Source organism: Bos javanicus, chromosome 2 (genome assembly GCF_032452875.1).
Source record: "Bos javanicus breed banteng chromosome 2, ARS-OSU_banteng_1.0, whole genome shotgun sequence".
NCBI classification, from domain to species: domain Eukaryota; kingdom Metazoa; phylum Chordata; class Mammalia; order Artiodactyla; family Bovidae; genus Bos; species Bos javanicus.
Window position 1 is genome coordinate 22,948,826 of NC_083869.1, and position 13,060 is coordinate 22,961,885.

Genomic DNA, 13,060 nt, shown 5'->3' on the forward strand with positions numbered 1-13,060 from the left:
ATGAACCCATTTACTATTTTTTTTTTTTAACAACTTAGAAAAGTCCTCTGGAATACTCAGTTAAAGCTGATAATGAGCATGATCACTTATTTTATCATATGACTTTATATTTTAATTACAATTTGCTTTCAACACACATTTGTTGAGCAGATCCTTCATGCCAGCCTTACACACAGCTTATGTCTAAGATTAAAAAAAAAGGATCTAGAAGACTTTAAAAAATGAACTTAGAATGAAAAAGGAAAGACTTCAAGAAAAATGCAAGTATTTCAGAGCTTCAGAACAACTTTTACCACAAGGAAACCAATTCCAGTCTAAAGGAGGTTCGGTTGCCACCCTTCTTATGGCACCCAAGTGTTTCCTGACATGGTCCCACCGCTGTGACTGACATCTGAGAGTTACGTCCTCTTTCCTCCCATCGTTGGCCATACTGAGCATCTTTCCTTTGCCCTTGAGTAGAGACTGGTCTGAGATGACTCTCAGCCCAGCTTTCTAAGAAGTAAGAAAGACTGTCAAGGAGTTCATGGTCTGGAAAGGAGGGGCCACCAACGTTGGTATATATTAAGGTTAGTATTAAAAAATACAATATAAAAAAATAGAAAAGTTCTCGACCCTTCTCACATCATGGCAAAACCCACGGTGTTTGAGCCACACAATGGCAGGGGGCAGGTGGGGGGGTGCTGTGAAACGTGGCCGCACTGAACAGTGCTCTGGAGGAGACACTACCCTGAAGTCTCACAGGGAAAAATGATAATTAGGAATTTAGGATGTTTCCAGGGGGAGGGGTATAGAAACCCTGTTCAGTTATAGTCTCAACTGTATAAATAAGAAAATAGGTTCAAAGTGTTCTAAGAGCTGGTGGACAGGCTCTGAAGGCTCTGCTGTGATGGGGGTCAGGATGGTGGAATCTTTGTTTCAGCTCTGCCTCTAACTAGCTGTGTAACTTTGGTTATAAACTGTTTTGCATCATCTGTGAAATTATCAGGTTGATGATTTTACAGGATCCTAGTGCTGAAACTGCACGATATTAGCTAAATGTTCTCCATAGGGCTGTATATAAATGTGAATTTTTAAAGGGGGACAATAGACTTGACATGTCAAGTGGCCTTGGCATGTTCCTTGTTGATTTTCATAAAGGTTCAATCAAGAGGTTTCCCACTGCCAAGAATACTCACCAGAGAAGGGACAGTGTCATCAGCTTTCCTAACGGTGTTGGAAAAACTGGACAGTCACTTGGAGAAGAATGAAATTGGACCCCAGATTACACCACTCACAAAAATTAACTCCAAAATGGACTAAGGATTTAGATGTAAGAACTAAAATTGTAAAACTCCTAGAAGAAAATGTAAAGGAAAAGCTCCCTGACATCAGTCTTGGCAAGGAGGTTTTTGGATATGATTCCCGAAAACACAAGCAACAAAAGCACAAATCAACAAATGGGACTGCATCAAACTAAAAAGCTTCTGCGCAGGGAAAGAAACCATCTAATAGCTGAAAAGGCAACCTATGGAATGGGAGAAAAGGACTGATGCTGAAACTGAAGCTCTAATACTCTGGCCACCTGATGCGAAGAACTGACTCATTGGAAAAGACCCTGATGGTGGGAAAGATTGAAGGAAGGAGGAGAAGGGGACCACAGAGGATGAGATGGCTTGATGGCATCACCGACTTGATGGACATGAGTTTGAGCAAGCTCAGGGTGTTGGTGCATGACAGGGAAGCCTGGCATGCTGCAGTCCATGGGGTCACAAAGAGTCAGACACAACTGAGCAACTAAATTGAACTGATACATCTGACAAGGGCTTAATATCCAAAATATATAAGAAACTCATACAACTGAATAGCAAAACAAACAGAACCCAACAACACACAAACAATCTGATGGGCAGAGGACTTGAACAGACATTTTAAATATATTTTTCTAAATAAGACATACAAATGGCTAATGAGTACATTAAAATGTGCTCAATATCACTAATCATCGGGGAAATGCAAATCAAAAACACACTATCACCTCACACATGTCATGATGGCTATCATCAAAAGTCTACAAATAACGAATCTTGGCAACAACGCAGAGAAAAGAACCCTGAGAGACTGTTGGCTGGAATGTAAACTGGTGCAGCCACTATGAAAACCAGTAGGGAGTTTCCTCAAAAAATTAAAAATTGAATTACCCTATGATCCAGCAGTTTTACTTCTGGGTATTTATCTGAAGGAGATGAAATCACTATCTTGAAGAGATATCTGCACTCCTGTGTTCTTTGCAGCACTTTCTACATGAAGACAAGAAAAGTTTGCACTCACAGATGAAAGGATAAACAAAATGTGTTATATATATGTATATATACATGCTGCTGCTGCTGCTAAGTCGCTTCAGTCGTGTCCGACTCTGTCCGACCCCAGAGATGGCAGCCCACCAGGCTTCCCCCGTCCCTGGGATTCTCCAGGCAAGAACACTGGAGTGGGTTGCCATTTCCTTCTCCAATGCATGAAAGTAAAAAGTGAAAAGGAAGTCGCTCAGTCGTGTCCAACTCTTAGCGACCCCATGGACCACAGCCTACCAGGCTCCTCCATCCATGGGATTTTCCAGGCAAGACTACTGGAGTGGGGTGCCATTGCCTTCTCCGATATTTATACATATACCACATTAAAAAAATACTAATTACGGTTACTGTTTAATTTCTTGTAAAGAATTCAGGAAGCAACTGGGATCTTGAAGAATCTAAGTAACAATCATTAGACTACTATCTAAAAAGAGGCATCATTAATAGAGATTCTATGTTAATGAAAGTGATAAGAGGGTCTGATAACGAGGCTTTCATTGTGGATGGCAGCTAAAACATTCTGGTTTATAAAGAGATGTTCTCAGCGAGAACAACCTTCACAGATCTACTTGAAATGAACCAACTATTGTGGTGGAATGTGTTATGTGCACACAATTCTTTCTTCCCTTCCTGTTTGCCATGTGGACTTCCCCACAGACCAGAGTCTGCTGACTCTGGAGTGGGCCATCTGTTGAGATGTGGACTCTAACTCCTTGAAGGCTGACTCTGTGTCTGTCTGATGCACCTTCCTCATGTCTGTCAATGAGCAAACTCTCAGAATGTACGTATACATATAAACTGAAAGTGATTGTCACTCAGTCATGTCCCACTCTTTACTACCCCATGGACTGTAGCCCTCCAGGCTCCTCTGTCCATAGGATTTCCCAGGCAAGAATACTGGAGTGTGTTGCCATTTCCTTCTCCAGGGGATCTTCCTGACCCTGGGATAGAACCCGAGACTTCAGTGTCTCCTCCTTTGGTAGGGGGATTCTATACCAATGCAGAAGCCCCACGCTAATACTATACTGTACATTTGAAAGTTGCTGTGAGAGTAGTGGTTTAAGGTTCTCACCATAACAACAAAAGCAAGATGGTGATTAGATGGGATGAAGGGTGTATTAACTAACCTTCTTGCGGTAAGCACTTCACACTATATACACCTATCAAATCATCACATTGTATTTAAGATTGAACCCAGGCCTCCTGCATTACAGGTGGATTCTTTACCAGCTGAGCCATAAGGGAAGCCCAGGAATACTGGAGTGGGTAGCCTATCCCTTCTCCAGTGGATCTTCCAGACCCAGGAATCGAACAAGTTTCTCCTGCATTGCAGGCAGATTCTTTACCAACTGAGCTATGAGGGAAGCCCACCTTAAACTTACACAACATGATACATCAATTATTTCTCAATCAAGTGGGGGTAGAAAAGAGGTCTCCAGCTGCCCATCAAGCCTGGCCACGTTGTCCCCTGCACAGGTCCTCTCCTGGCCCCACTGGTGGCCCTCGAGGCAGAGGAAGGCTCTTTTCAGCTGTGACTGAAAAGGTCAAATACCAAGCACCATTAACTAAAGGTTCATTCTGAGAGAATGAGGCTGGGCCCCAGGCGGTGCCAGGCAGTATGCCCTGGTGCTGACCTGGTTTCCCGATTCAATCCAGCCCTCCATATCTATCTCAATGTGCTGGATCTTCACTGTTTGTGCTCAGAGCGATGTATTAGCTCACATCATTTGGTGCCAGCCAATTGTTGATGTTTGGCGAGGACTTAGTAATCTGATAGTTTAGTTCATCCTTTTAAGTGGGGGAGTGGGAAACACCTAACTACCTTTTCCAACTAAAACTAAAAACCACTTGCTCCCTGAACGTCTGAAATGAAAGCATGCCATGTTTTCACTTGAGCACTCACACCAGGCTCCGCGACTCCAGATTCTTTAGTTTGGCTCGCTTGCTCTGCCTGCAATCGTCCCTATTTCAGAGATGCCAACTTTATCTTCCAGTTACTCAGGCCAAAAGCCCTGGAGTCATCTCACATCCAACTGGCCAGGGAATCCTTCTGGCTCCACATTCACTCAATATCCAGAATCTAGCCTCTTACCACCACCACCACCACCCAGTTCCAAGTCCCCAGCATCTCTTGTCTGCACCCTTTCAGGAATCTCTCAACCATCCTCCCTTCTGTTCCCCCTTCACACAGCAGCCAGAGTGATCCTGTTACAAGCCAGGAATGACCTCATCACGTCTCTGCTCAAGCCCTTTGACCTGCCATCTCACTCCTGGTAAAAGCGAAAAGTCTAACTGTGCTCTAGGAGGCCCAACAGGACTAGCTCTGTGCTGAGTCTCTAGCCAACTCTCCTCTGCTCTTGTTCATCCTCTCCAGCCATACAAGGCTCCTTGTTCCCTAAGTGAGCCAGCCACACACCTGCCCCAGGGCCCTGGCCCTGGCTGCTTATCGTGTCAGCAAGGCTGTTCCCACCATAACTGTCTAGCTTGCTCCCTCACCTTCTTTGGGGCTTGACTTAACTGTCATCTTCTCAGGGAGGTGCACCTGGCTTACGCTATCTAAAACTGCAACCACCCACTGATATTGTCTGTACCCCTTCCCACTTTACGTTTCTGTACTGACACTGTGTAGCAAACTGTATTTTTACTTATTTGCTTTATTTTCTTTCCGCATGAGAATGGAAGCTTCTTGGAGGCAGGCATTTTTGCCTGTTTTGTTTGCTGTGGTTTCCCCAGCAGCTAGGAGAGTGCCCGACATTTGGAGGTGCTCAGTTATGACCGTGTGATGCTGGGAACACTGCCCAAAGCCACTGGATAGGAGACAGGAATGATCTTCTGCCCAAGGCTGCTCCTTCAGACCAGCTTTTTTCTTTCTCCTTGCAAAGAACATTTATGAAGTCATCCGTGTTCTCTTTCATCTGAACATTGACATCTCTACTTTGTATAGCATCACTGATGTAGGCTTGCGCACTGCTGGTTCTCTAGAGGTTTGTCTTGAGAAACACGATAATGAGACTGTTGACCCCAAGTGACTTTGAGGCTTGAACAGCTGCTTTGGGGCTGGAGAAGCAGTGCTTCTCACTTGCTAATGCACACACGAATCAAGTTGGGCAACTTGTTAAAAATGCAGATTCTGATTCAGTACATTTGAATGGAGGCCAGAGTCCACCTTTCTAACAAACTTCCAGTGCTGCTGCTGAATTGGGGCAGCATCAAAAACAGCTAGGTTTTTAAATGTCCATCCATAGAGGAATGGATAAAGAAGATGTGGTACATATATGCAATGGAATATTACTCAGCCATTAAAAAGAGTGAAATAATGTCATTTGCAGCAACATGGATGGTCCTAGAAATCGTCATGCTGAGTGAAGTCAGACAGAGAAGGAGAAATATCGTGCATGCTCAGTTGCTTCAGTCATGTCTGACTCTCTGAGACCCCATGAACTGTAGCCCACGAGGCTCCTCTATCCATGGGGATTCTCCAGGCAAGAATACTGGAGTGGACTGCCATGCCCTCCTCCAGGGGATCTTCCCAACCCAGGGATGGAACTTGCATCTCCTGCACTGCAGGTGAATGCTTTACCACTGAGCCTCCGGGGAAGCCCAGAAGTATCGTATGACATTCCTTTCTGTGGAATCTAAAAAGAAATGATACAAATGAACTTCTTACAAAACAGAAAGAAACTCATAGACTTAGAGAATGGATTTATGGTTGCCTGGTAGAAGGATGGGGGGAAAGGATAGTTAGGAAGTTTGGGATGGACATGTACACGGCTATATTTAAAATGGATAACCAACAAGGACCTACTGTATAGCACATGGAACTCTGCTTAATGTTACATGGCAGCCTGGATGGGAGGGGAATCTGGGGGAGAATGGATACATGTATATGTATGGCAAAGTCCCTTCGCTGTTCACCTGAAACTCCCACAACACTGTTAATTGGGCTATACCCCAATACAAAATAAAAAGCTTAACACAAAACAGCGAGGTCTAGACCATTCTCTCCATGGGCATGGGGGCTTACGTCAGAGGATGGGCCCCCACAAGTATTGTCTGTGTTGGACTTCTGGATCAGCATTTTAAAAGGCCAGTGCTCTGGGGCTGGGTCTTCTTAAAGACCCCCAGGGCTTCCTGACTTTGGAAGCTGCACTTGATCTGGGAAAGCCAACTCTTGCTTGGGTTAGAACCCAGAGGCAGCCCTTCTCCCAGCCTTGCAGGGCCTTGGGCCCGTTTCAGGAAATCCTTAGAACATGTTTCCCTATCATCACCCTCTGCCAACTCTTTCACACAAACCCAACTAGGCATTTCAGAGAAAATATAGGCTGTTAAGTGTCACCAACAGCAGCTTCCTTCCTGTCCCCCAAACTCCAAATTATTCAACCATCCCCACTTTCTCTTCCACCTCAAGGGAAGAGGCATCCATTGTCCAGGCTGGGCTTCCATCTCTGCCTTCTGGCCCTCTACCCAAGTCTCACCCCAGCACGAGGCAGTAGAGCAGACGGGCGGGGGTGGGGGGGGTGGTCCCTGGCCTCAGACAGCTGGGATTGTACAGGCTAGATGACCTCACCCAGGTTACTCAGTAGCTCTAAGCCTCACCTGACTCACCTGTAAAATGGGGATGAGGACGGTGTCTACTTGATGGGGTTGTGGAGATGAAAGGGTTAATACAGGAACCCGTCTAGAACAAGGTCTGGCAGATCAGCTCTCACTTTGTGCAACCATCTCTTCCCACATGTCTCCAGTCTTAGAGGGGAAAAACAATGAGAATGACTGAATGCTGCCGCTGTTACCTTGAAACGGGTGAGATTCTTTACAACGAGAGGCTCTTGGGTCTTTTCTTGGGAGGTGTCCTCAGGGTCACCGGTAGGTGTTGGTCCATGGTGTCTGAGCCAGCCCATCCTGTCTTTTAATCCAAGTTGACCCACAGGGCCATCCTTATCCTGGGCTCTTCAGCCCTGTCCACATAGCAGTTGTTCTGAACCATCTTTTTTCTTTACAAACCTTGCTCTAGGCTTATTACTCCGTCCCTGCATCTGCCCGACCTTCTTGCCCTTGTTTTACACTTTGGCCTGCATGCTAGCCCCTTAACCTTGATGTTACAGTTTGGCTTTTCAAGCTTTGGCCCAGGGATACCCAAACAACACTTATTCCCTGGTTTTCTGGCTCTTTGACTCCTAGTCATTCTGGGTTCCCTCGCCCACTGAGTCCTGGTCTACACTGACCTTATGCCAACGTCAAGCGGAATGGTCATCTTCTCTTGGCTCTGTCTCCTTAGGGAAGATTGGATAGGAGTTCGTGATAATAGAAATGATGTTGATATATTTGTTGAATGCTTACTATTGTCTTGAGTGGTTTAAGCGGATTGTACCATTTTAAGTGCAATCTGAAAAGTTTTATCTTCATTTTGGAGGTGAGGCTCAGTGATTTTAAACTCAAAACCACACATGCAGAGCAACAGAATATGCCACCTCTGAGTATACCAGTTTGGCATAAGGACACTCTTGAGCTGAAGGCAATCGGAATCAAAAGATACAGGAAGAGTTCCTGCCCTTCTTTTATCTGCCTAAAAGGAGGGCATAGATTTTCCTTTGTGAAGGTACCTGCCCCACCACCAGGAGGGGAAAAGCAAGATGGGGAGCTGACACCCAGATAAACTTGCAGAAATAAAACTAAACTAAAATAAAATAACTTATCTTCCGTTAGTTTCCCTATATATCCTAGTCACTTCCCCATGATTAATCCTCCCTTGAAGTTCAACCCCCTTTCCCATGTTAAAATGGTATATAAACCTTTGAGTCTGATTGCTTTTTTTGAGTTTCACTTCTTTTCTGTGGACTCCTATGCATGTCGACATTAACAAAAGTTCTGTGCTCTTTCTCTTGTTAATCTGTCTTGTTTCAGTTTAATTCACAGGCCCCTAGTTCATGAACCTAAGAGAGTACAAGAAAAGGTTTTCCTCCTCAACATGATAAATGTAATTCAGTTCTGGGCCCTGGGAAAAACTTCTTTTTCTTCAGTAGCACCTGTCTTCTCTCTCCTTTGCCTCTGTCTTAACCCAGACCCTCACCAGCTCATTCAGCTATTAATGCAGGAGCTTCCCACAGGGTCAGTGTCCCTGTGCTCAGCCCCATCTCCCTCGATCCACACTCCACACTGCTGCCAGGAAGCTTCCTATAAGGCAGGTCCCAGCGTGCCTAACTCCTGTGTGCAGCCCTTTAGCGGCTCTTCCTGCCAACAGGAGAAAGTCCTCGTATCTGCCCCACTCTTACCAAGACTTCCTTCCTTGGAACATCCTGGGCTCCTTTGGCATGTGCTTTCTGCCCTGTCCAGCCAGATGTTTTTTCCCCTCAAACTTGGCCTTCTGCATAGATGGCCTACTGAACTTGCCTTTTCAGGCTCATTGTAGACAGCGCCTCCTCTGTTCGGCATCTCGCAGGGTGAGTTATTCACTTCCTCCCCTCTGCCCATCTGCTCTCCTCCCAGCACCCTTGCCACGTGGCCTGTTAATGATCTGTTTACACACCTGTCTCCCCTCCGCAGCCCCAGCCTGTGTGCTCCCTGAGGACAGACACTGCCCTGTACTCATTCTGTGTCCCAGACGCCCAGCCCAGAGGGCAGCGGTGAGAGGCTGATGACTAGCTTTCCTCTCAATGCTAAAGTAACTGGCTCTTTCATGTGTTCCAGTTACGCTGCGTTATTTTCCGTTAGAATTATATTTTAGAACTGGAAAGCACCTTAGAGTTTCTCTACCCCGAGGTTGTCATTCTAAAAGCCAAAGAGGGCCCCTGCCTGCAGTAATGACCCCCAGCTCTCTGGTTCAGAGTCCTGCATGTCAGCGGTTATGGTGTCCCAACACTATGCAGAAAAGACACCTTTATATCGGCTCCTAGTATTGCCTGCTTATGTCTGTGTGCTGGCGGACACAGCCCTTTCCACTAATAAAAGGTGTTCATAGTGTTTTCATTTAGTGTCTTGGGCACTGCTGACACAGCTGAATTAGAACAATTCTAGAGCATTTATTTTAATGTGGAAAGATTATTAATGGTACTCTAAAAACATTAATGTAGCCTAGTGTAAATGAGACAATGCCTCAGTGTTTTATTTCCAGAAAGACCTACTTGAGTAAAAGATCCTCAAGAGAATGCTGGAAAAAAAAAAAAAAAAGTCCAGCTCATGTCATTATAGAATTATTCCTTTAATTGAAGAAATGCTAAAAATGAACTATATCAATTTCTTTCTTCAGATTTAAGTATAACTTACAAATAAAAACTGTATATATTTAAGATATACAACATGATGTTTTTATACATATATACACATTGTGAAATGATTACTACAATCAAGCTAATGAACATATCCATCACCTCACATAGTTACCATCTTATGTGTGTGATGAGAGCATTTAAGATCTAATCTCTCAGCACATTTCAAGAATAGTATTATTAGTTAGTCATCATGCTGCACATTATATCTCCAGCACCTATGCATAATTGAAACTACGTAATTGAAACTTTGTGCAGTTTGACCCCTCATTTCTCTGCCCTAGAGAATTACTCTTTTTTTCATGTTACATCATTATTAATGATTCACTCAATTATAATTGTATTTTGGGGAAACAAGGCCTCTGATACGAAATAGTTTATAATAATTTAATCTCTGGCATCTTAAATGTCAAACCAGGGCAAAATCTTACTTGACAAAGACTGTAGTGTCATGATAGCCACAAAAATGGGGTAAGCATTTGTTATTTTGTTTGCTTAGTACTCCCCCTTCCTTCTGAGACTGTATTTCAGGAAGCTAGAGTTGCACTTTTAAAATTTGACCTCAACTCTCTGGCACTGTGTTTGCCACTAGGCAAGAAATTGGTGCCGAGTTGGGCCAATCACAGCACCTTATTCCCTGGCAACAATGATTGGCCCGAGAATGTGCATGCGTCCTCAGCTAGACCAATCAGCGTCTTTCCTTGGCTTCTACGGAAACAGAAGCACCTAGGAGAGAGAACAGAGAAGGCAATGGCGCCCTACTCCAGTACTTTTGCCTAGAAAATCCCATGGACGGAGGAGCCTGGTAGGCTGCAGTCCATGGGGTCGCTAGAGTCAGACACGACTGAGCGACTTCACTTTCACTTTTCACTTTCATGCATTGGAGAAGGAAATGGCAACCCACTCCAGTGTTCTTCCCTGGAGAATCCCAGGGACGGGAAGCCTGGTGGGCTGCCGTCTATCGGGTCGCACAGAGTCGGACACGACTGAAGCGACTTAGCAGCAGCAGGAGAGAGAAAGTGATTCTTTACTCTCTTGCCTAGATGCTGGGAAGATGAAACTGGGTGAATTGTAGGTGGCTCTGGTCTTAGCCAACAGGTAAGGGTGATCAGCAGGAGTGAAGGCAGGTAGCAGAGAGGTACAGAGAGGAGGAGAAGCGGGTAGAGTGTGGGAGTCTGGTTCTCTTGCTCAGGAGGCACCCCTCTTTCTGTGGTCTTTTATCAGCTAGTGGGATCTATTTCTTTTAAGTTTGTGTTTTGAAGCTTTGCAGCCAACCAACGCTTTGTTAGAACCAAACAATTCCAACATGCAGATTTTGTTTTGCTTTGTTAGATAAACAAGTTAAGCAAATATGCCTTCTTTACCCTCGAATGTAGATGACAGTCTGCAGATATGTACAAGCACACTACATTTTCCCCCCCTCTAAGTTCTCTCCTACTTCGACATTTCTTCTGTATCATTTAGGTAATAAGAAATCAGAAAAATAAAGCTTGAGAAATGTGTGTCTAGCCACCTGGCTAAGCTCATGCAACTGCCAAGCAGTCGAGTCTGCCAGACAGACATTAATCTGGAAATTTTCTTTTAAAACTAATCAGTTTGATTCAAACGTTTTTGTTGAAATGTGTTATAGGTCAAAGAAGAACTGGCTGTCTCAGAAAGCAGCCTGTTCATAACAGTTAACACCTCTAGGGGGAAAAAAAGTGTTTTTATCTTGAGCACAGGATCAAAAGTAATAAGAGAACACTGAATAGGTACACTAATGAAATAAAATGTTACCTTTTGTATTAAGTTCTGGAACTTTGGAGGCAGGACAACTGAAATGGATTCTGCACAGCATAGTGTCAATCACAGAGTTCTTGTTAGGGGAGGAGACTTAAAGAAAAAGAAAATCTACCTGGCTTTGGTTTCTTTGAGATTTTTCTGCAGGAAAGAGTAGGGGCCTGGTGAGTGGACAAAAGATCAACAGAAAAAAAATTATTGCAAGAGTTCTAATTCTGGCACAATGTGAATGGACACCTGGGCATGGTAAGGGTAAGTGAGACCACTTTTTCTCAAATACCATCTACCAGTTTTTGAACTTACTCTTGCCCGAAGTGTTCTTTCCACATGCAAAAGGAAAAACCAGCAGAAAATGTGGAAATTTCTCTCGAGTTCTGCAGAGCTAATGGCCAAACCAGTATTTGCATTCCCTGACTCTCGCGTTTAAAACTTTATTCTGAATGCAGAAGTATTTAGAAGGTTTATGCAAATTTGAAGGTAGACGGGAATGGAGACATACACTGAATTTAAACTGCAAAAAAACTGTTTGCAGCCCTTCCCTTGCCTGGAATTCAGCAGATGCCTGATGGGCTAGCTGGCAGGAGGCTTGGGTGAAGTCACCAAGGGAACTGTTTGGCTTGTGGCTCATGGTTTAAGTCTGTTTAATTGTTTTGACACGGTCAATATGTTGTTCATGGGTGGAAATAGAAGTAATGAGGATATTTAGGTTGATGCTGTTGCTGATTTTCTTGAAGGAGCCGCAGTAGGATTTTTTGATCTTTAACGTCCAGAATGGAGATTTAGACCCTCCTCCCCCCCGCCCCGCCCCCAGGAAAGAAGATGTTGAGTGATGATATCTACTCCTTAACTTCAATGAAAACTGGATTCCTCCAGGGAAAGAAATCCAATCCCCCGGAAAGTAGTCTTGGAGAGAAAGTGGCAGAGTTTGTGATAACTGATTCACTGTGAAAATTAAAAACACTCTGTAACTGGACATGGTGAATAGAAGCTTGTACTTTTCTTGATGAGGTTTCCTATTATACATGTGTGTCTTTTCGTGGTGACACCTTACTTACTAATATTCAGTTATCTGAGACTTTGCCATGATCCCAGAAGTGAGATAAAATTGATTGAACTAGATGCCCCTGAGTCCATTAACTAAAGCCCTTGCACTTCATCTGTAGATGTGCTTGTGATTTTCTTCTAGTGTGTTCTCACTTGAGTAGAACACTAGTGCACTACTGTCTCTCCACTTGCATGATCCAGACCTCTAATAATTATCCCAAGGCTCTTGCCTTCATCCTAGCACACCCATCCAGGCCATGTTGCACTGACCTTCTAAGTAGCTCTCAAATGGTCTTCTCCCTGTCACCCATAGGAGTTCATTTATTTTGTGCAACAGAGACCTTTGGCAGCCTGGTGAAGCCCATGGGCCTCTTTTCAGAACAAGACTTAAATTCATGAAATAAAGCGCATAGGATTACAAAGGAAGCCAATTATGTTAAAATGCAGATATCAAAATATTAAAAATGGAATTATAATAAAATACGTGCTTCTTTATTAATGGATTGTATAATAACATGATATAGTGGCAGACCTGACAGCTGTAGTAATTTTCAAGCAATATTGAGTGTAAATGATATCTTGATGTATCCGCAGCAGCTGTAATGTGACCTGAACACACCTGTGACTCGTCTTGGTTACAAGGTCACA